The sequence below is a fragment of the Notamacropus eugenii genome, chromosome 2, assembly GCF_028372415.1.
Source record: "Notamacropus eugenii isolate mMacEug1 chromosome 2, mMacEug1.pri_v2, whole genome shotgun sequence".
Lineage (NCBI taxonomy): Eukaryota > Metazoa > Chordata > Mammalia > Diprotodontia > Macropodidae > Notamacropus > Notamacropus eugenii.
In genome coordinates this window covers 513,806,246-513,828,572 of record NC_092873.1, presented here as the reverse complement: position 1 = coordinate 513,828,572, position 22,327 = coordinate 513,806,246, and the positions used below count along the sequence as shown (strand labels likewise).

The window sequence follows — 22,327 nt, the reverse complement described above, 5'->3', positions numbered from 1 at the left end:
CAGAGAGATGGGGAAGAGAGATCCAAAGGGCCAAGGAAAGTCATGTCAAGAGAAGCATTGAGATACCAGATTTAGCAGCCACAGATCTGTTCAGAGGGCAATCTAGAGGCATTAACCAAGCAAAAGATTGGGGTGGGTAAGTGCTGGCATCTGTGGTCAAGCTGGAGGTCTCACCTGAGCATCAAGGGAGGCCAGACCCAGAGGTCTGTCATGGGAGGACACACCATATGTGGATGCAGTTGTGTTGGGATAGGGCGGAGCTGGCTCCCACTTAGACCAACTCTCATCCTGTGAGGAGGTGGTAAAAACCATCCTGAGAGAGGGGCGCTGTCATGGAGCCACCTTAGGGTGGCTGTGCTGAGATGTTGGAGCTGTGGAATAAGCCCCCACAGCAGGATGTTGTTGCTTACAGTGATACCTGCCTAAAGCTTCGTCTGCTTGACCCTTTGCAGGTGGCACCTGCTTGTTCACATACTCACGAGCCCGTACGTGTGCAGGGTAGATGAGAGCATGTACTCAGTGACAGACATTCCATGCTAGTGGAGTATGGACCACTGAGCAGTCCAGAGCCAGGTGTGATCTGGCATGGAGGGGTCCCTATCCTGGCGGGATTTCCAATCTGGAGCTGCTTAACTGATGCCTTCCCATCCTCTCGAGGGGCTGAAATGAGGCAGGCCATGGCCAGCATCATGATCCTTTTGTGGGTCTCTACTTTCCTTCCCTTGAAAGGGCTCCAGCCAACCCTGGATTCTTTCCTCTCCCAGCGCGACTCTCCAGGTGCTGACGGCCTCATCCGGGCCACTTGGATGGGGAGGGCAGTAAAGGGTAGACACAGAGAGAGGGCCCAGCCTGGGAATCCCATTCATAACAGGAGCATTAGAGCATGGCCACCAAATGGTGGGCCCTGGATCCCTCCCATGGGGAGGGGAGGTGAAAGTATTACAGAAGGGGTTGTAACAAGTTGTGTATTTTCTGTACCACCAATGCCAAGTCCTCTGAGGTAGTAAGTCCTCTGATAGGTTTTTTAAAAAATAATGTTTTAAACTTAAAGAGGTTAGGAACCCACCATGTGGGCACTGGCAAAGGGTTTCCTGCCTCGTGACCCTATGAAAGGAGAGGGGAAGAGGGGCCTAAGTATTTATGTAGCACTATCTATGCTCAGGTCCTGTGACAAACACTCAACACGCATTACCTCTCTTAATCCTCACAACCGTCTGAGAGGTGGAGGCTGTATTATTTCCATTTTATAATTGGAAACTGAGGCAGACAGAGGTTAAGTGACTTGCCCAGGGTCACACAGCTGGTAAGTGAGGCCTGATTTGAACTCGGGTCTTCCTGACTCCAGGCCAGGGTTCTATCCCCTGTGCCTCTTAACCTCCCTGTAAGGAATGTGCTGTCTCTATAGGTCTCTCTGAAGGTTACACGTCCCTCCAGATGTCACTTGCTTAACCCTCAGAGATAGGAAAATGTGACTGACGTTTCTGTGCCGCTGGGATATTTACAGAAGCACATTACCTGTGTACTTCTGTATGGACTATGTATGCTGTGTGTGAGCTCAGTGCTTTGTGTCAGTTCAGTAAGTGCTTAATAATAATAAGTAGCCAGCATTTATACAGTGCTGTAAGGTTCAAAAGTGATTTACCTAAATTCTGATAAATGCATTCCTGTTCATACCCTGCTGAGTCTGGAAGCATCATGGAAGTGGCCTAGAACCATCAGCGGAGAAGTAGCCAAGGTGGCATGCACCTGCATGTCAGGAGTCAAGTCTCTTGATAGTCATAGGGTCACCGTCACAGATAGCTGACCAACATGTCTCTCCACATCGGGTTGTTAGCCTGGGAAAAGACTGGGATAAGAGCAGGAAAGGTGCCTACCAGATTCTGGGGTAACAGGGGTCTCTAAGCAGCCTGCAACAGCCTCATAGTATCCTCCAGCTTGGTCTCCATATTGCCAGCACTGGCCAGAGCCTAACAATTATTTCTGTTTTCACCAGAAACCCTGAAGATCTTCCCCTCCCACAGTTCCCATTCTTTGCCTCATTTTTTATTAAGCTTTAATCACTGAATGTGCACTGCCTCAGTCAAACTGAGACCTGTTAAAGAAAGACCTTAGCTTGAAAAGGCCAAGGTTTCCCGCTTCATCCTGGCCCATCTCCAGTCATCTTGATCTATATTTGACCACTCGACCCGGATGGTTCTGGAGAGGAAAGTAAGACTGATGACTTTGCACAGGCCTGCCGAGCTTAAATCCACTTCACTTGCATGTCATAGCTCACATCACTGTTGTCATGGTCCTCTTCAAGAACGAAGAACAAACTGCCATCTTAGCTGGGGACCATGAACTTTTTTTTACATTGTGATAACTGTATTCCGATGTATTTGGTTTCCTTAGTAATCTTATGATGTGGTCTAGCCAGATTCCCATGCTTCATTTTATTTTTGGCATTTACAAACGTGATGCAGGGGAAATATCCATCAACTTCACCAGCCTGCCAGAGGAGGGTCTGAGATGGACACAAAGGTGAAGGACCCTATGCTGAGTCTTGTCCTAGGACAAGTCCCTAAGTCCCAGACTAAGCCTTCTCCTGTTCCACTGAGAGACCTCCGGTAAGAGACAGGGGATCCTCATCAGCAAAAACTAAGAGAAGTAATGACCCCCCAACCCCATTTCTATAACTTCACCGAGTTTCCAAAGCGTTTTCCCAGGCTTGCTGTGAGTGTGTATATGAGGTCTGGGGCCACAACCCTCTAGGCTACTCCACAACAGTACGGTGGGATAAAGAATGCCAATCTGATTATACCCATTTTGTTGAGACAGAAACTGAGGCTAGTAAAAGGGAAGTGAATGCTGGAGTTTTTCTGGGTGGATTCTAAACCAGGTCTTCTGACTTAACGGCTTTCCACCAAATGTCCTCACCCACACCCCTTGAAGTGGGAGCACCTTCTAGCTGGGCCTGAAAGGCCTCCAGCAATGGGAGAGCTGCTGCCTTCTAAGGCTGGAAGGTCCATTCTGCAAAGGATTTTAAGCCTTGGGGATGAGTAAAGGATCATTCGTTTTAGAAAGTCTGCTTCTTGAGAGCCAAGCCTGAGGCCACCTCAGATGCCACAGCTCTGAGGACACTGAGGCATCCCTAGCCCTGGAGCTGTGTCCAAATGGGCCTAGGAGGAGGCCTGGCTGCCTCGGTCTGTAAGCCCCCTCCTGTCCCTTTACTCCTTCTCCCAAGCTTCCTGGACACACCGGGCTGGGCAAGACCAGATCTTTGGCCAAAAATAGAACCCAGTTTCCCGTGTTGCCATTCAGACCTGCACTGCCAGGCTAGGCTCAACACATCCCTGTGCCAGGGAAGGCCAGAAGCTTCCTGGTGTTCTTCTCAGGAAAGGGCCTCCATCCTTGAGGGGGGATGTTCATGGAGCTCTTATGTGGAACTGGAAGGGACCTCGGCGTCAGTCCATTTTGCAGAACAGAGTAACTTACTCAATATTACAGGCAGGAAGAATCAGAGACACAACTTGAACCTGGGACCTTGGGCTCCAGAGGCAGTGGTTTTTCTTTTGAACTACACTGCCCCCAGGACAAGTGAGAGGAACACTCCAAGCAAATCCAAGCCGCAAATCCCAAGTACTGTCCCATTTGGTCTCCTTAGAGCCCTCTGGGCTTCCCAGATGGAGACTCTCTTTCTCTGTCAGTCCCGTCTCTCCCTTTTTAGTGTCTTAGAATGGATTTCTCTTTGGGGGATGGGCTGAAAGCTGAGTGGGGGCCTCACCTCGATCCCCTTGCTTTTGCCTGGATTTTTGGAGGGGCTCCTCTTGACTGTCCCACAGTCACCCACTGTGTCCAGCCTCTCCAGTCTGCCCTCCGCCAGGGTGGTTTTTTCCTCCCGCCAGATTGTTGGCTGGCTACCTAGGTAATGGGGTTGTCATCTTTCCTGGTGAGTAGCATCCCCGCCCAGATAAATAAACTCTCTCCTCATGGACAGTTATTAATTTCTCATGACAAGCTTTGATACCATGGGCTGTAATAGACAAAAGGAATCTGGGAATCCAGGCTACTCGAGAACAGGAAGCAGAAGAGACGTTTTGATTGAAAAGCGATTGGTCTAGGCCGAAAGCAGTAGTTAATCCTTTTATTATCTTTCCAACAGCGGTTTCCACAGGCCTTTCATGAGGTAAGGTTCCTCCTCATCCAACTGTAACACTCATCCTTCCAGCTGGTTTAAATTTAACTGGCCTGCCCCTGCCTCAGCTCAGCCCCGCAGAGAGCACTGGCGGGAATGTGCCCGAGTTCCCTCCTGGGCCTGGGGTCATCTCCCTACTGGAGCCAGGATGGACCTGGGGGCTACCCTCAGTTCTCATCTGTGGCCCCAGGCCCATCCATCGGCCGAGCTGTCTCCTCGATGGGACCCTCTGGGGCTTTGGCTTGGGCTTCTTTCTCCCCTACCCCTCCTTTCCTTCGGGTTCTACAAGTAGTCAGAAGGAAACTACCTAATCTCTCGGCAATATCCTGTTATGTTTCATACTTAACTCATGTTATTTTAGCCTTATTAAATTGGAGCTTCATCTGCATTCTAATCCAGAGGACAGCCAACCAAAATATTGGTGCCAGGAGGATGGGGCTCTGGCTTTTGAAAGATTAGTCTCGTGTCTTTCTGAGATTGGATCTCCCAGACAAGTGGAATTTCAATTGTCTGAGACAGTCAAAATTAGCCCGCTTAACGCGTTTCAGCCCTCAGCAGAGAAGGAAAAGTCTCAGGAAGGAGTCGTAATGACCTCTTGTGCCCTTGACCTCTTTCCCCTCACACCCTGTGGTCAGTGGAAGACCATCAGCAGGTAGTGGCTGCTGGGAGGGCCTGCTTCTGATTTCTGTCCTCTCTGGACATGAGGATTAATTGGGGGACAGCATCCTTGCCTGCTTGTTTTGTGGAGGGCAGTGTGGGAATGGGCTGAGAACCCTGATTCATTGGCAGTTCTTTGACTTTGAGCAGATCCCCCTTCTCCCCATCCCACCCCTATATCTTCTGAGCCTCAGTTTCCCCATTTGTACAGTGGGAGTCATGAATCTTGCCATGCTTACTTCAGAGGGCTGTGGTGTCGAAAGAGCTTTGTACCATGTGCCCTCACCCAAATGTCCCTTTCCTTCCCTACACCTTCTCTGAGAGACCATGAGAAAGCAGGTACTGATGGAACGTTCGGAGAGACCTGGGGATCCTGATTCATGGGGAAGCCCATCTGTGGGCTGCACTTGTCTCAGGTAATATGAGGGATGATTCTGTTTAGGTTCCCCTCAAGGTCCTGCTGTACTTTTTGAGAGATGTCACCAGGTCAATGGAAAGAATATCTGAGTGTCATATGTGTGGGTTCTAGCTGAGCCCACTATCAGTCTGGCTTTGGACAAGTTAACTGCCCCTCTGGGAGCCTTTTTTTCTCCATTCGTAAAATGAGGGACTAGTGGCCCTCCAAATTCCCTCGTACCCTAACATCTTGTATTCTAAGCTCCCTCCCAGCCCTGACATCCCCTGTCCTCAGGCCCCTCCCAGCTCTGACATCCCCTGTTCTAAGGCTCTCCCAACCCGACATCCCCTGTTCTAAGCTCCCTCCCAGCTCTGACATCCCCTGTTCTAAGGCTCTCCCAGCCCTGACATCCCCTGTTCTAAGGCCCTCCCAGCTCTGACATCCCCTGTTCCAAGGCCCTCCCAGCCCTGACATCCCCTGTTCTAAGGCCCTCCCAGCCCTGACATCCCCTGTTCTAAGGCTCTTCCTGGGTTTCATACTCCCTCTTCTAATGTCTGTTCTGGCTCTGATGGTCAAGGTTCTAGATGAGGATGCTGAAACTCAGAACAGTGCAATCATGTGTTTTTATAGACGTTTCCAAAATGCTTTCCATCAGGATAGCCAGTGTAATTGTTACTGTCCCCGTTTTACAGATGATGAAACTGAGGGTCAGGGACATCAGAATCTTATAAATCAGAAGGGTCTTAAGAGAACATCCAACCCCTATTTGAACGAACTGAACTCCAAAGTCCCTTCTTGCTCTCAAGATTCTCTGGTTGTTCTAGAGTTAGGAGGTTAAGAACCTTGATTATGTGACAGAGACTGTATTCCCAGCCAGGCAGCCTCATTCACTCATTCATTCATTCCTTTGTTCCTTCCTTCATTGAATATTTAAGAAGGTCCAAATCTGAAAGTGTGTTTCAAAATGTGCTCTTAAAAAGCCCCACAACTCCTGTCAATAAAACAACATGAAAATGAAACAGCACTTCTTGCCTGGACTGCCTTCAGCTGCCTGGGCTTTTAACAACCCAGAGATTTTCTTTCTTTCTTTCTTTTTGGCCATTTTTCCTCCTCTAGAACTAATTAGTTGCATGAAACCAAATAACTTGGCTGTCCCAAGCTGAGGTTTCTGGTCAAATTAAAAGGCAATAAATGAAATATTGTTTAAAAACTCTGCCAGCCCTATCCTTTTTAAGCTTCCTGATGAAGCCAATCCTTTCTGTGCTGGTAACAGCAGTTTTCATTTGTGTGTCCTTCCCTACCCTGTATGGATTCAGCTGTGTTCAGGAACTTAGCAAGGATGGAATGAACTGGGACCCTTCGTGGAAACTTAAGTTTTAGCCTGAAAAAGCCATGCTCCTTATGTTGGGCACAAATTCTTGGATGGGAGGGATGTCTTGAGACCAGTGTGAGCTCTAGCAAGACTCTAACTGTCTCTTAAGTCCCCGTTTTTTCACTTTTGTCTCGGCTGTGTGATGGAAAGCAGAATCCACACTCTGTTTACATCACAGGGTCATTTTAATCACATGAGGACATTTGTGGGAAAGCACGTTGAACCTATAAAGATCTAAATGCATATAGTGTTAGAACTGAGAACAGCAGAATTGGGGGATTGCTTGGAGAGTATCAGAGTGAGGGGTGAACCTCGAATGTCCCAGATTGGAGGGACCTTAGAACAGAGAACTGGGAGAGGTCTCATTTACATGTTTTGGAAACTTTGAAAATTAATATTTTTCTAAGGCAGGAATGATTTTTCTGACAATCTTTGTATGGGCTAATGGCCCTTGGAGCCTTCTCTCATTCTCATTATTCACTCAGTTCTTTATTTAAAAATTTATATTATCAGAGTCAATAAACATTTATTATTTGTTAAATATCCACTCTGTACAAGACTCTGTGTTCTGGACCTCAGTTTCCTCCTCTAGAAAATGAAAGAATTGTATTTCTGATACAACATTCCATCATCTAAGGTCCCTCCCAGCTCTGACATTTCCTGTTCTCAGGCCCTCTCAGCTCTGATATCCCCTGTTTTAAGTGCCCTCTCAGCTCTGACATCCCCTGTTCTAAGGTCCATTTCCCCCATGCTGATATTCTGTTACTTTACAGCTCACTGCATGTGACTTATACATCTGTCATTCCCATACAGTTCTCATGAAAAGACCCAGAGATCTGAAAGGAGAGGCTTGAAAGAGGAAGTTTCTTGGCTGGCATCCCTCTCTCACTGCTTTTTCTCCACTGTGGCATCACCCAGTGGGGGCTCATTGCCCTTCCCTCTCTCTCTCTTCTACTTGGGAGCAGCTGGGCTGACCTGGGTTTCTCTACTTTTGGGGACAAGCACCCTCCTTTCTGAGCATGGGTCTAAATGTGTTCCTCACCTGATGTCCTCGGGTGAGGGGTAATCGATCTTGAGCCCACTGGTCTGCAGATCTGGAGATGGGAAAGGCCTGTCTACCAGAGCATCCGGCACTCAGGGACGTCTACCCAAGTGCCCTTTGTTTCATCATCGAGGCGATAAATCTTCCCTCTGCCTTTCGAAAGAGCCTGCGAGGCCTGCAAGCGATTACCATTCTCTTGTGTTGGGATGCTCATGAGACATTTTTCTTACATGGGTAATGATAAAATGGGAGTCCATCAGAAATCTTTTATGGCTTGGCCTAGCTCCCAATCCCCCAAAGAGCCTGGATTCAGGCTGGCAGTGGAGGCTTCCAGTCCTTGGACCAGGCTGCCTTTAACCCCTTCCTGACCTGTCCACCCCTGGCCTCCCAGTATGGTGTAGCAGAGCGGGTTCCAGTTTCAGCTCTTCTATTTATGACAGCCTTGGCAAGAGACAGAGGAGAAGGAATAAGCATTAATAAGGAATAAGCAAGCCCCTACTAGATGCCCTGCACTGAGCTTTTATTCTTTCTTTTAAAATAAAGATCTCATTTGCTCCTAACAACAACCTCCAAAGGAGGTACTATTATTATCTCCATTTTACAAGTGAAGAAACTGAGGCAGACAATGGTTAAGTGACTTTCCTAGGGTCACAAGCTGGTAAGTGTCTGAGGCATAATACTCTTATCTACAGCTCCCATTACGTGCCAGGGCTTACTTCTGGGGAAACAAGACCAAAGAATGAGTTTCTTTCTCAAGGAGAAGCTAACAGGGGCATCTGTAAATAGATTTAGCTTACATATGAGGTGAATAAATGCAAATATCTGCAGGACTATTAAACAGAAGACAGCTAAGGAGGTTGGATACTAGTAAAAGCTGTGTGACCCTGTGCAAGTCACTTAGTCCTGTTTGCCTAAGTTTCCTTATCTGTAAAATGAGAAGGAAATGGTGCAAACTATTCCAGTCTCTTTGTCAAGATAACCCCAAATGGGTTCATGGAGAGTTGCTCACCACTAAATGACAACAAATAGTCTTTTTTAAAAAGTATATAATTTATTTATTTTTCGGTTCTCAACATTCACTTCCACAAGAATTTGAATTCAAATTTTTCTCCCGATTTCTTCCCACCCCTTACCCCAGGACAGCATGCATCCCATCTGCCCCTTCCTCCAGTCTGTCCTCCCTTCCACCACCCACCCTTCTTCCATCCTCCCCTTTATTTTCCTGTAGGGCAAAACATATTTCTGTACTCCATTGCCCATATATCTTAATTTCCAGTTGCGTGCTAAAACAGTTTTTAACATTCATTACCAAAGCTTTGAGTTCCATATTCTCTCCCTCCCCACCCACCCCCATTGAGAAATAAGCAATTCAGTATAGTTCATACATGTGTAACAATGCAAAGCACTTCCTTAACAGTCATGTTATGAAAGACTAACCACATTTCCCTCTGTCCTATCATGCCCTCAATCTATTCCATTCTCTCCCCTCACCTGTCCTCCCACAATAATGTTTGCTTCTGATTACCCCTTTCCCCAATTGCTGTCCCTTCTATTTTCTTCCTTCTCCTATCCTCTTCCCCCTTGCCTTCCTGCAGGGTAAAATAGATTTCCATATCCAACTGCGTGTGTGTTATTCCTCCTTAAGCCAAATCCCATGAGAGCAAGTCTCACTCATTTCCTTTCATCTCTCCCCTCTTCCCCTCCCTTGTAAAAGCTCCTTCTTCCCTCTTTTATGTGAAATGATTTGCTACATTCCATCTTTCCCTTTCTCCTAATCCCAGTACATTCCACTCAGCAGTAAATTTTATTTTATTTTTTAGGTATTCTCCCTTCACATTCAGCTTACCCTGTGCCCTCTGTCTATGTATATACACACATATATACATACATACACACATATATGCATGTACATGTAGATATCTACACATATATAATATATAGATACATACCCATACACACCTACATATAAATTCCCTCTAAGTACCCTAATACTGAAAAGGTCTCATGAGTTACAAATAACATCTTTTCATGTAGGAATGCAAGCAGTTCAACTTTAATGAGTTCTTTAAGGCTTCTCTTTCCTGTTTACCTTTTCATGTTTCCCTTGATTCTTGTATTTGAAAGTCAAATTTTCTATTCAACTCTGGTCTTTTCAACAAGAATGTTTGGAACTCCTCTATTTCATTGAAATTCCATTTTTTTCCCCTGAAGTATTATACTCAGTTTTTCTGGGTAGGTAATTCTTGGTTTTAATCCTATCTTCTTTGACCTCTGGAATATCAAATTCCAAGCCCTTCAATCCCTTAGTGTAGAAGCTGCTAAATCTTGTGTTATCCTGATTGTATTTCCACAGTACTTGAATTGTTTCTTTCTGGCTGCTTGTAATATTTTCTCCTTGAACTGAGAACTCTGGAATTTGGCTAAAATATTCCTAGCAGTTTCCCTTTGAGGGTCTCTTTCAAGAGATAATCAGTGAATTCTTTCCATTTCTATTTTATCCTCTGGTTCTAGAATATCAGGGCAGTTTTCCTTGATAATTTCTTGGAAGATGATGTCTAGGCTCTTTTTTTGATCTTGGTTTTCAGGTAGACCAATAATTTTTAAATTATCTCTCCTGGATCTGTTTTCCAGGCCAGTTGTTTTTTCCAATGAGATATTTCACATTGTCTTCTATTTTTTCATTCATTTGGTTTTGTTTTATAATTTCTTGGTTTCTCATAAAGTCATTAGCTTCCATCTGCTCCATTCTGATTTTTAAAGAACTATTTTCTTCATTGAGCTTTTGAATCTCCTTTTCCATTTGACCAATTCTGCTTTTTAAAGCATTCTTCTCCTTATTCGCTTTTTGGATCTCTTTTGCCATTTGGGGTAGTCTATTTTTAAAGATATTATTTTCTTCAGCATTTCTTTGGATCTCCTTTAGCAAACTATTGATTTGCTTTTCATGATTGTCTTGCATCACTCTCATTTCTCTTTCCAATTTTTCCTCCACCTCTCTTAATTGATTTTCAAAGCCCTTTTTGAGCTCTTCCATGGCCTGAGATCATTGCATATTTTTTTGGAGACTTTGTATTTAGAAGCCTTGACTTTTATGTCTTTCTCTGATGATATGTTTTGTTCTTCCTCATCTGAAAGAATGGAAGAAATTACCTTTTCATGAAGAAAGTAACCTTCTATAGTCTTATTTTTTCCCCTTTTTTGAGTATTTTCTCAGCCAGTTACTTGACCTTTGAGTCCTTTGTCAAGTGAAGGGCATACTCTAGGGACCTGTAAGTTCTCAGTTCCTCCAAGGTGGCACAATCAAGGGAGAGGAGTAACTCCTCTCCTGGCCCACACTCTGATCTGTGAGCAACCACAAGCAATCTTTTCTGCCCTGGAACTTCGAGTACGATTCTCTCTCCACAGCCACCACCAGCTCTACCTCATCAGTGCTCCTCCTCGCCCCAGGACTGCCACTCAGGAGTGAGATCCAGATCAGTGGCTCAATTCCCCTAGGGTCTTTAGGCCAAGGGCTGCAAAAGTGGATACTGAGGCCACAGTGGCTGCTGCTGCTGTAGGGCCAGGGCTGGGTCCAGACCATGTTCCCCTCTCACTCAGGTGAAAGAGCTTTCTTACTGACCTTTAGAGCTGTGGGTTGAGAAACTGGGGAACCTCAGCTGCTACCCGTGATTCCGTGCCTGAAGCCTGTTCCAATCCTGTCCATGCCATGTGACCTAGGCTGGGCTGTGCTCCACTCTGAGCCCAGTGTGATAGACCCTTTCTGTCAGCCTTTCAGGCTGTCTTGGGCTGAAAAATCTGTTTTACACTGTCATTTTGTGGCTTCTGCTGGTCTAGAATTTGTTTAGAGTCATTTTTTTACAGGTATTTTATGGGCTATGAGGGGGAGAACTAGAATAGGTCTGTCCTTCTACTCTGCTGTCTTGGCTCTCAACACATAGTCTTTAGAGGGAGGCAGGGAATAAGTATTTACTAAATGTCCACTAGGTGCCAGGCACTGGGCTTAGTGCTTTACAAATATTATCTCTTTTGAGTCATTTGATTTAGAGCTAGAAGTGGCCCATATTATACACCAGCCCCTCCTTTTAAAGTTGGGGCCAGCATTCAAGGACATGAAAATCAATTTTTACTAAAAAAAAAAAAAACAATTTAATTTAAAAACAATAAAGTGAAGGAAACTGAAGCCTGGGGGAAAGAGACAACTCAAATCCCATGAATGGTAATAATAATAGCTGAAAATTCTGTGGTACCTTACGGTTTACCTGAGATCATTGATTTAGAGTTGGACAGGACCCTCAGGCCTCTAGTGCTCCCTCCCCCCTTTTAGAGTGAGGTCAGGATTAGGGGACTTGCCCACAGTCACCTAGCTAGCATTGGAGACATTGTTCTTCTGTTAACTCAGGTAGTAGCTGAGTAGGATTTGAACTCTGGCCCTCTGACTTCTGCTAGGCCCAGCCCTCTCTAGGAAAGGCTCGAGGAGAGCATTTTCTAAGGAGCTAAGAAGGTATGAGGGGCTGGGAGGGATGAAACCTGGGCTGGCCCAGCAGAATTCCTGCAAAGGTTCTCGGGAGCCTTCACCCACAGCGGTGCCCATGGTCAGCCCCTAGAATAGCTTTGTTTGCCTCTTTGACCCCACAGGGCAGCTCAAAGCCCACCTCCTCCTGCAGTAAACCCTCCCAGATTTCCCTGGGCCATCACTGCCTATTCTGTCTGGCCTCCCACAGGCCTTTGCCTCTAATGGTTGTACCAGGTAACAGCGTGTCTCCTTGTTACCTAGGCTGGTGTGTTGGACTCTAAGATCTCTGAGAGGAGGGGCTGTATCTTCTTATCTCAACTTCCTACCCCCTGCCCTGTATTGCATGGAGTATCCACGCTTTAGATTTTCCTTTGTGACTTTAGGCAACTCACTTTCTCCTTGGAGCTTCAGTTTCCGCGTCCTTAGAGTAAAGGGATTGGGCTGGCTGGCCTCCTGGCTCTAGGATGGGGAAAGGCTGGCTCTTTGACCAGACCCTGCTGAGGAAGTCCTTCAGCCTGAACTGTATGAGTCTTTCAGAACTGGGCTGGACATTTTGTGAAGGGATCTCAAAGCATATTCAGTGTTGAGGTGCTGAAAGGCTTGTGGGGTTACAAGCTGGGTCATCTAACTAGGGGGTACTAGAGGGACAGCAGGGGGGCAGCAGCAGAACAAGTGAGAAGAAAGGTATGAAACATCAAGTGGTCTCTCCAGTATGTGGCACACAGCAGGTGCTCATTCATCCCTGTTACTATTTGACTATGGTACAAGCCTGGGATGTCACTGGATATGGAGAGCAGCTACCCTGCTCTGCAGCTCAGTGGGTGGGCCTTAGAGAGCTGCCTGAGCACCATGGGTTAAGTGACTTGCCCAGGGTCACACAGTCCATTTGTGTCAGAGGAGGGACCTGGGCCAGATTGTCCTCAGTTCTATACCTTTTTTCTTATCATTCTGAAAGACAGCCTCTGTTCCTGAGTGGAGGCAGATTCTACCCAAGGAGAATTGTAGACTTAATGGCCTTTGGAGAATAGTGTTCTTCCCAGCACACTGTGGTTGCTTGACTCACTCTGCTCCAATTAGCTCCCTGGAGCCGGGGCCATCGATTTCCTGAGTCATTTACAGGGGTGCCGGGACTTCCCTCCCTCTGTGACCCAGACATTAACACCTAGCGTCCAGCCCAGCCCACAGTAGGTGACTGAAAGCATTTGGCTTTTTAAATGATCCTTTACTAAGTTCAGTGAAAAAAACCCATCAAAACCTGGATTTTATACAGAGTGGATGGGCTCCCATGATGCTTGAGGCTTTGCTGTGTGCAGTCTCCATCATGGATCCAGAGTTTCAGATCTGGGAAGTCCCTTAGAACAGGGAATGTCAGAGCTAGGGGGGCCTGAGAACAGGAGAATATCAGAGTTTGGAGGGACCTTAGAAGAGGGGATGTCACAGGTGGAAGGGACCCTAGAATAGGGAATGTCAGAGTTGGGAGGGAGCTTAAAATAGGGAATGTCAGGCTTTGGAGGGCCCTTAAAACAGGGAATGTCAGAGCTGGGGGAGACTCTAGAGACTACTTAGCTCATCCACGTTGTGCAAACAAGGCCCCTGAAACTCAGGGAAGGTCAGGGACTCAGAAGAGAGACTCAAACCCTGGGCATTCTTCCTGTAAGCCTGGTGCTTTCCTGTAGATTAAGCCACATGTCAGGGAATCTGTTTTCCCAGGAGAAAATGGGCAGCTCTGGGATAAGAGGGTCTGTCCATGGTCTGTGATGGCCCTTGGCATCAAGCCCCAGCCTCTTCTGGGTGTCTCAGGGCCATGTATGCTATGGGATGCTGGCAGAGAACCTTCATCTCCCCAGGCCATAGCTTCCTCCTATATAAGAAGGAGGGGGATGGAGGAGGTACTGGCTGAGGTTATGTGCCCCTCACCTTGCCTCCCTGGCCCTCAGTTTCCCCATTTGTAAAACAAGGGGTTTGGGCCAGGAGACCACTGGGGCCTCTTCCAGTTCAGAATCTAGGATCTTTTCATCCTTTCTGCTCCACCACAGGGGCTGACCCCAGGGTCTTCTCTGTGCAGCCAAGGGGGCTTTGGAGGTCAAGGCCTGGGTTCATCAGAGTCAAGTTGGGAAAACATTCTGAAACAGGAACATTTCCCCCCCACCCCCGACCCCCCACCAATCCCTGTCCCCCACAAACCATGGATCCTAGAACCTCCCAGAAGCCCTTCTTCCAGGGCTTAATTTCCCATGTGCAGCCCCCAATGCCTCAGACCAAACATACCATTAGCGGGGGACAGTGGACTGCTGTTTGATTGTGATGAGGCCAAATGAGATAATTCCTTGCTGCTCTCATGGCCCAGGCCTGTGGGGCCAAGGCTCTACCAGGCCCCCAAGAAGGGATGACCTGAAGGCAGGTGAGTGGGGGGGGTGGGTAGGGTTGTGGGGTTCCGGAGCTCAGCCAGTTTCCACCCGGAGCCTGGGAGAAGAAGGAAGGCAAAGAAGGTTTTTAGACAGAGCAGAAGCCCTGGTCCTGGGTGTGCCTTGGTCTTCTGGCTGCCCCCAGACGCCTGAAACAATCTGGTTTTCCTAAACTTTTCTTGATTTTTGTAAACAGTTGTTGATATCCTGGAGACTGCCTGAGGTTATCACTCCAGTGGTGGTGGAAAAAGAGAGCTAGATGAACAGAGGGAATCATTGGGCAAAGGGAGGGGAGCTTGGCTGTGCTTCTTATTCCTGCCCTGATGTGACGTTGGGCAAGACCCTGAGGCTCCCTAGGTCTCGATTTGCTTGTGAAATGAGGGGATCAAATTAGATTATCTTTAAAGCTCTTTCTAGTAGTCTCTGTTCTAAGGCTTCTCCGTACTGACATCCTCTGTTCTAAGTTCCTTCCCAGATCTGACATTCCTTGTTCTAAGGCTCCTCCCAGCTCTGACATTCCATGTTCTAAGCTCCTTCCCAGCTCTGCCATCCTCTGTTCTACTACCCATCCAGTTCTTACATTCTAAGGTGTGAGGCCCTTCTAGCTTTGTATGAATTCCGCTTCCAGCATAGGGGTGTAACCAAGAAACTCTTGTGTAAACCAGACATTTCTAGAGAAACAAGTTTCTGCCATTGTAATTAGCACAGTGGACATGGAAGTGACAGACGTGGTCAGAATTTCCTTAGGTTACATGAATTTGGCATTTGTTGGAAAGATGGATTAGAACCTAAGGTAATAAGACCAACCAAGAGGCTACTTCAGTGGTCCAAGGGAGGGTCTAGATGAGGATGGTGGCCCTGTCGAGGAGGAGAAAGGAATGAATGGGGAAGGTCTGGTGGGTGTTGGATTGACAGAATTCGGCAGCTGAGGGGAAGCGAAGGACAGAGGCTGACTCTGTTGGGAGCCTGGCTCATTGCAAGAGCAGTAGTGCTCCACACCACGCCCACAGGAGTGCACTGAGGGAGAAGGTCAATGAGCTCCATTTTGAGAATATTGAGTTTGAGTTGCTTGTGGGACATCTATTTAGAGATGTCTAAGAGGGAGATAGTGACTCTCACCTGGAGCTCAGGAGAGAGGTAAGGGATGAATGTATAGACCTGGGACTTATCTACACGATGAGGCGAATGGAACCCACAGAGGGGATGGGACCATCCAATATAGAGTTTAGAGGGAAGAGAAGTCACAGCCTGGAGTGGGAGGCATTGCCATATGAGCAAAAAATGGCAGCTGAAGGGGCTGGGATAACAGTCCCAGGAACACAGAGGTGGAAGGGACCTTGCAGGGCATTGTGGAGTCCAGTGCCTTCGTTTTTACAGATGAGGAAACTGAGACCCAGGAGGGTGAAATTACCCAAGGCCATCCAGCTAGTGAATGTCTTAAGGAAAGATTGAAAATGAGATCTTCCTAACTTCAGTCCTGAGAGAGGGAGACAGAGACAGAGGTAGGAGAGAGAAAGAAACGGAGGGAGAGAGAGACAGACACAGAGAGAAACAGAGGAAAAAGACAAAGGGAGTGAGAGACAGAGACAGAGAGAAGAGAGACAGGAGAGACAGAGACATATGCACAGGCAGAGGAGAGAGATGGAGGAGTGACAGAGACAGATGGAACCAGAAGGACAGATCCTGACAGTCCCTCTGATATTAGCTGGGTGTCCCAGGGCAATGACTTTAGCCCTCTTGGCCTGGGTCTCTCTGTCTGTGGGGCCCCTCGGGTCTCCCTCTAGACCTGCAGGTCCCTGGGCCCTGCCTGGCTCTTCTGGAAGAGCCTGGTGTGGTTCCAGGGCCCCCGGAGACGGCTTCAGCCCGAATGGATGAGAACAGGAGGTGTGCCGTGGGCCTTCAACACCTCCATCAGAGCTGGCAGCCGGCCCTAATTGTCTCCACATTGAGGACCACTGGGAAGGTAGTCATGGCAACAGGTAGGCAGACTTGGCCTGTGGTTCCCCAGCCCCACCAGTGAAGAACAATGAATGCCCCAGGCCTTCAGGGGCTGCCTGGTCTAGTCAGGGGCAGGGCAGGGGGGGCCTTTGTCCTTGCCCACCTCACGGGAGCTCCAAGTGTGCTTACAGGGCTCCCGGGGAGCAGGGGTTTGGGGAGTCAGGGGGTGGGGATCCTGGAGCTTAACATCTTAAAATTCCATCCTGGAAATAGCAATCAGCATTACGATGATTTTTGACTGGATCTCTGACGTCATCATGAATTCAGGGACCTCCCAGGGAGGACTCCCTTTCAACAATGCAGATCATACCTGCTCCACCAAGAGCCGGCCCAGGGTCCCACCACCAGGGAATGTCAGAGGCAGGATTGAAACCCAGGTCTTCTGAGACCACCTGTCTCTTCATCAGCCCATGTCTGTTTTTTCTGGTGAAAACCCCATCTGGCCTCTCAGTACACTCTCATCATGACTCGGTGAGGAGAGGATAGAATCAAAAACCTGCCCAGTCTTTGGGAGAGCTGAGGAGCAGACGAAGGCTCTGCCTGGGATGAATGTATGCCTGGGGATTGGTCCTGGGCAGAAAGGCCAGTGCTGGAGCTGGGGTTGGAGAATGGTTGCCCAAGCCTGGGGCTGGAACATGGTTTTGAAATAGTTTGATCATGTATTTCACAGTAATGGGTTTCCTTGGGAATCCTACAGATCCCATTTTTTTGCTCTTAAAAGTGTGATTCTAGGGAGGGGACAGGAACCAAAAAAGGTGCAAGAACCCTTGGTTTGGAGGGGCCTTAGAACATAGTAGGATAGAACAGGAAGGAGTGATAGACCATAACGTGTCAGAACTGGGAGGAGCCTGAGAACAGAGGATGGCAGAACTGGGAGGGATCTTGGAACAGGGAATGTCAGAGCTTGGGTTGGAACAACTGCCAGATTGAAAAGGGCCTTAGAATATGAGGTTTTGAGAGAAGGATGAGCATTTATCAAGCACCTACTGTGTGCTGTTGCTTTAAAACTACTGTCTCATTCAGTCCTCACAATGATGCTGGAGGTTTCATTATCCCCGTTTTAGAGTTGAGATAACTGAAGCAGATATAGATGAAGTGACTGACTCAGGGTCACACAGCTGATAAGTGTCTGAGGCTGAACTGGAACTCAGGCCTTCCTTGCTCCTCTAGTCTTACTGGCTTGGTGGCTAAGCCCCTTCCCAGACACAGAGTTCTATCTCTTATCTCTGTTCCAGGATGCCCCCCATGAGTGGAATGCTTTCCCCTAGGAAGCCCCAGCTCCCTTCAGCCTCCTTCAAGCTCTGCCTCCATCCTGAGGCCTTTCCTCATCCCTCCCCTGGTTCTCTCCCTTCATTCCCCTTTTGTACAACTTGTACAACTTTGTACAACTATTTGGGACATGTGCCTTTTATTCACTTTCCTTTGTACCTCTTGTTTTCCTCCCAGTGGAAGTGACTAGTCGGTTAATCGCTGGCAAGCCAATTAAGTTTCTCCAGCCTCAGTTTCCTCACTTGTGAAATGAAGGGTTTGAACTTGCCAGGTCCCTTCCAGCTCTGTGATCCTCTGGCTTCAAGGATCAGGGGCAGCATTTGAACCCGGTTCTTGACTTTAGATCTGGCCTTCTTTCTACAGTAGTCCCTGCTCTGAGATGACTCATGAGACCCCTTTCAATCCAAGCCAGAGGCCACATACGCCAGAGCTCTGGCCTCTTCCTGGCACTCTCATGAAGCTCTGGCCCTCACTCCTGCCCCTGGAGTGGGTCGATTGTGAGCTCTTCAGGGCATGAACTGTCTTATGACTTTATTTGTATTTCCTGGCACATTCTTGTTAGCTGACTGACTTGTAGGCAGGAGATAGAAATAATCCTGCATAAAGTACAACATTCTAGAGGCTGAATCACTGTCCCTCCTTGTGCCTCATTTTCCCCATCGATAATATGGGAAACATATCAAATTATACTCAGTTGCTCTGAGGACCCTGACACTCTAAATCTATGAGTCTATGTTTGCCCCGTGCCTGTCTTACAATAGTAAATGAGAGTTCCTGTACATGGATGGGTGGGGCTAAATCACTGACAGATGTTTTCAGGAAGGATTAGAGCAGGGAGAGGTAGGAAGGGAGGGTGGACAAGATCTGGCAGGGGATTGGATATGTGGGGCAAGGGATGATAATGAGATCATAACCCTGAGTGCCTAGAGGGACAGTGGTGGCCTGGAAAGCAATAGGAAGGTGCTCAAGGAGAAAGGGAATGACTTTTATCTTCTGCCCGGTGGGTGTCTGAGGTGCCTATGGGATGTCCGTTTGGCAGCTGATACAATCACTAGGACATTGGACTTGATATCAGGAAGATCTGGGTTCCAGTCCCATCTGAGATGTTTCTTAGCCAGAGAACCCTGGGCAAGTGACTTAGCCCTCTGGGCCTCAATTTCCTCATCTGTAAAACTCAGAGGTTGGTCTCAATGGTCTGTAAGTCATCAGTGATGCATGAGAGAGGTGAGCTGCAGGCCTGACTCCTCCTCCCCCAACTGTCACCTAGTGCAGGAAACCTTTCTCCGTCTCCCCCAGCGCTAAAGCCTTCCTTCTGTGTGTCTGTGTCCTGTGTGTCCATGGTGGTTGTCTCCCGGAGGGCAGGCCCTGCTTTTACCTTTCTTTGTGTCTCCAACACTTAGCCTGGTGCTGGCACATAGTAGGTGCTTAGTAAGTAGATGCTTCATAAATGCCTACTGACTTGTCAACTCTTACTCTACTACACCAGCCATTATGCACATAGTAGGTGCTTCATGAATGCCTATTGACTTGTTGACTCTACTACCCCTACTAGTAAGTAGGTGCTTAGTAAATGCCTGTTGGCTTGTCAGCCCTGACTCCATACTAGCCATCATGACCCCCAGGCTTGGCTTTTCATGTGGGACTCTGGCAGTGCGGGCATGGAGGGTCTGCCCCCATTCTTTGTGTTCAAGGAGGACCCCTTTCCTCTGGGCTGAAGAAGGCTCTTCCCTCTTGAAACTGTTCCTTGTATTTAAGGAAAACACAATTAACTGAGATCCAATCCAATAAAGGCAAAATGTCCTCACGTGTTGGTCTCAGGGTGCTTCGTGCAGGGCTGGCCTGGCCTCCATCTGGTCTGAATCTACGGCTCTCATATATTATCGTAATGGAATATGTACTCTGCGTCTCCTAATTATATTAACATTTACAGAATTGAAATAAAATAAGTTTACACAGTGGACTTGATCCCAAGTCAGGCTCGGCCACACAAACATCAGAGGCCTCAAGGGGAGCATGGGTGGGTGAGAAGGGAGCCTGTGTGGATGTTTGTGGAGGTAGCCCCGTCTGGTGGGAATCGGGCTTTCTGACTGGGTTCTCCTGCCCCTGCCTCTCCAAGGTTCAGAGGAACAAGCCATGAGAGCTCAGAAGCCATGGAGAGGTGTGTCTGAATTTGGTCTCAACTCTTAATCTCATGGTGCCTCGGTTTCTTTATCAGCAGAATGGGGTGAATCGTACTAGTCCTTGCTGCCTTGGTGGGCTGCTGGGAAGGAGGGGCTTTAGCTGTAGAAATGGGCCTTACTACAAGCACGTGCACGTTCCATCAGAGTTCCATCAGAGGGAAGGGCCCTGAAGTTGAGTTCTTGATGCCAGCGGTGTGGCCATGGCAGCAATGCTGTGGCAGAGCATCAGTGACTCAGTGAAGAAGCATCTATTGCCCCGAGGCAATAGGGATCTAGTTTCTGCCCTCAAGGCTTACGTTTACCTATATCCCCATGGCACAGTGAGGAGAACTCTGGGCCAGAAGTCCAAAGTCCTGAGTTTAAATCCAACCTCAGACATCTGCCAGCAGTGGGATCCTGGGCAAGTCCCTTCCCCTCTGCCTCAGTTGTCTCATCTGTAAAATGGGTATAATGATGATGACGATGACGATGATGATAGCAACTACTTTCTAGAGATGTAGAGAAGATCAAATGAGATAACATTTGTAAAGTGCTTAGCACGTAGTGAGTGCTATATAGATATTAGATATACACAGAATAATATTGAAGGAGCATGCTTCGGGGGACGACACTAGCAGCTGGCAATTCCTGGAGGACTTCCTGTAGGAGGTAGTGCTTGAGCTGAGTTTTGAAGGATGGTAAGAATTCTAAGAGGTTGAGGGAAGGAGAGAGTACACCCGGGCATGTATAAAGGTATGGAGATGGGAGATGGAGGAAGGATAAGAAGGCCAGTTAGGCCAAACTCTAAATCCAGAATTGGGAAAGTACATGTTAAGGCTGAAACCAGGCTGTAAAGGGCTTTAAATGCCCAGTGAAGGGGGAGGCAGGGAGGGCGGTGTTTGATCCTGTAGGTAATAGGGAGCCATTGGAGGGAGCGACGAGATCAAGCGTGCTTTAATAAAATCCATTTGGCAGCTGAATGGATTGAAGTGGGGGGAGACTTGAGGCAGGAAAGTGAATTCAGAGGCCACTGCACCGATCAGAGAGCCATCATGAGGTCTGACCACCTGAGATATTACAGAGACAGACATGGGAAGATCTGGCCCCTGACTGGAAGCGTGAGGCAGGACAGAGAAATCTGAATCATCTCATGACAGCGAGGATCCCATTTCTGGTTATTGTTGGAATTGTCCAGGGAAAATGTTGAGAGAAGAGAAGCAGAGCCTGGAATGGAGCCTTAGAGGATACCCACAGCTCATGAGTGAGAGAGGAATGATGAGCCAGCAGTGGAGATGGGGGAGAACCAGGAGAGGCTGATGTCAGGGGACCTGACCCAGAGGGGCTTCTGCCCCCACGGGCTGCTTATGGTCTCAGAGACCCTCTCTGTACAGAGAAATCCCAGATCATTTTAGAGAGATGCTTTAAAGGGTGCGGGGGGGATTCATCTCCATTCCTCCCCTGTAAGCTCACAGGTAATAACTTAATTCAGAAACCCCGTTCCAAGAGCGTAATTAATGTCTTTTGTTGCAGTTTCCCAGGGTTTAATAACCTCTTTCTTCCAGCTTAATATTGGTTTCTGGAAAGTTATGCAGAGTAGAGTGTTTTTCCCAGCTGGCCACAGCAATCCTCTTGGCTTTGCCAGCTGCCTTGGTGCGGAGCTGCTGGGGATGCCAGGCATCGCTCACCCTGGCTCATTACTAGGGATGGGGGTGTGCGGTGAGGGGGAGCAGAGCAGGGCGAAGGGAAGGGGAGGGGGAAGCCCGAGAAAACCTCATAGTATGAGCCTGTTGCTGAGATGTCTGCCATGGCTCCGACGTCTTAGGGTGAAATGTTTACTCAATTGTATTGGAAGGCTGGAGAGTTTAGTCTGGACTGGGCTTGGGGATGTAATAAGGAAGACCATTGACAGAAAGGCCCTTGTGGACCAAGGAGGAAGATTTCCTTGGGCACCAAGCTCCTGCTTCTGCTCCAAGGAGACGCCCAGGGTCTTGATGGTTGGACTGGAGTGCCGAGCCACAGAGGGGTGGAGTGCCCGTGAGGAGCCCAGGGCTGGGGCTCACTGCCTGAATACCCTGCTTATAGGCTCCAGGGTGTGGCTGCCTCTTCATTAAGCATTTAATTAAGCATTAAGCTGGTGTCTGGGCAAAGGAGGGGTAAAGGGAACTGGCCCATCAGTCAGTCTCTCAAGCATTTATTACAAACCTACTATGTGTTGGGTGGAGGTCCCCCACTGCAGTCAGGGCCTTCTCCTGTCATCTTGATCTATCTCTGGTCACTGGACCCAGATGGCTCCTAAGGAGAAAATGAGGCTGGCGACTTTGCACAGCCACCTCCTTGATGT

The 22,327-nt window shown here is 48.0% G+C and overlaps 1 protein-coding gene across 3 annotated transcripts in view; it reads left to right on the top strand.

Annotated features, from left to right (window-relative positions):
• Positions 1-22,327, top strand: part of GLIS1 (GLIS family zinc finger 1) — a 249,851-nt gene that overhangs the window by 138,634 nt on the left and 88,890 nt on the right. The gene's annotated exons all lie outside the window — the stretch shown is intronic.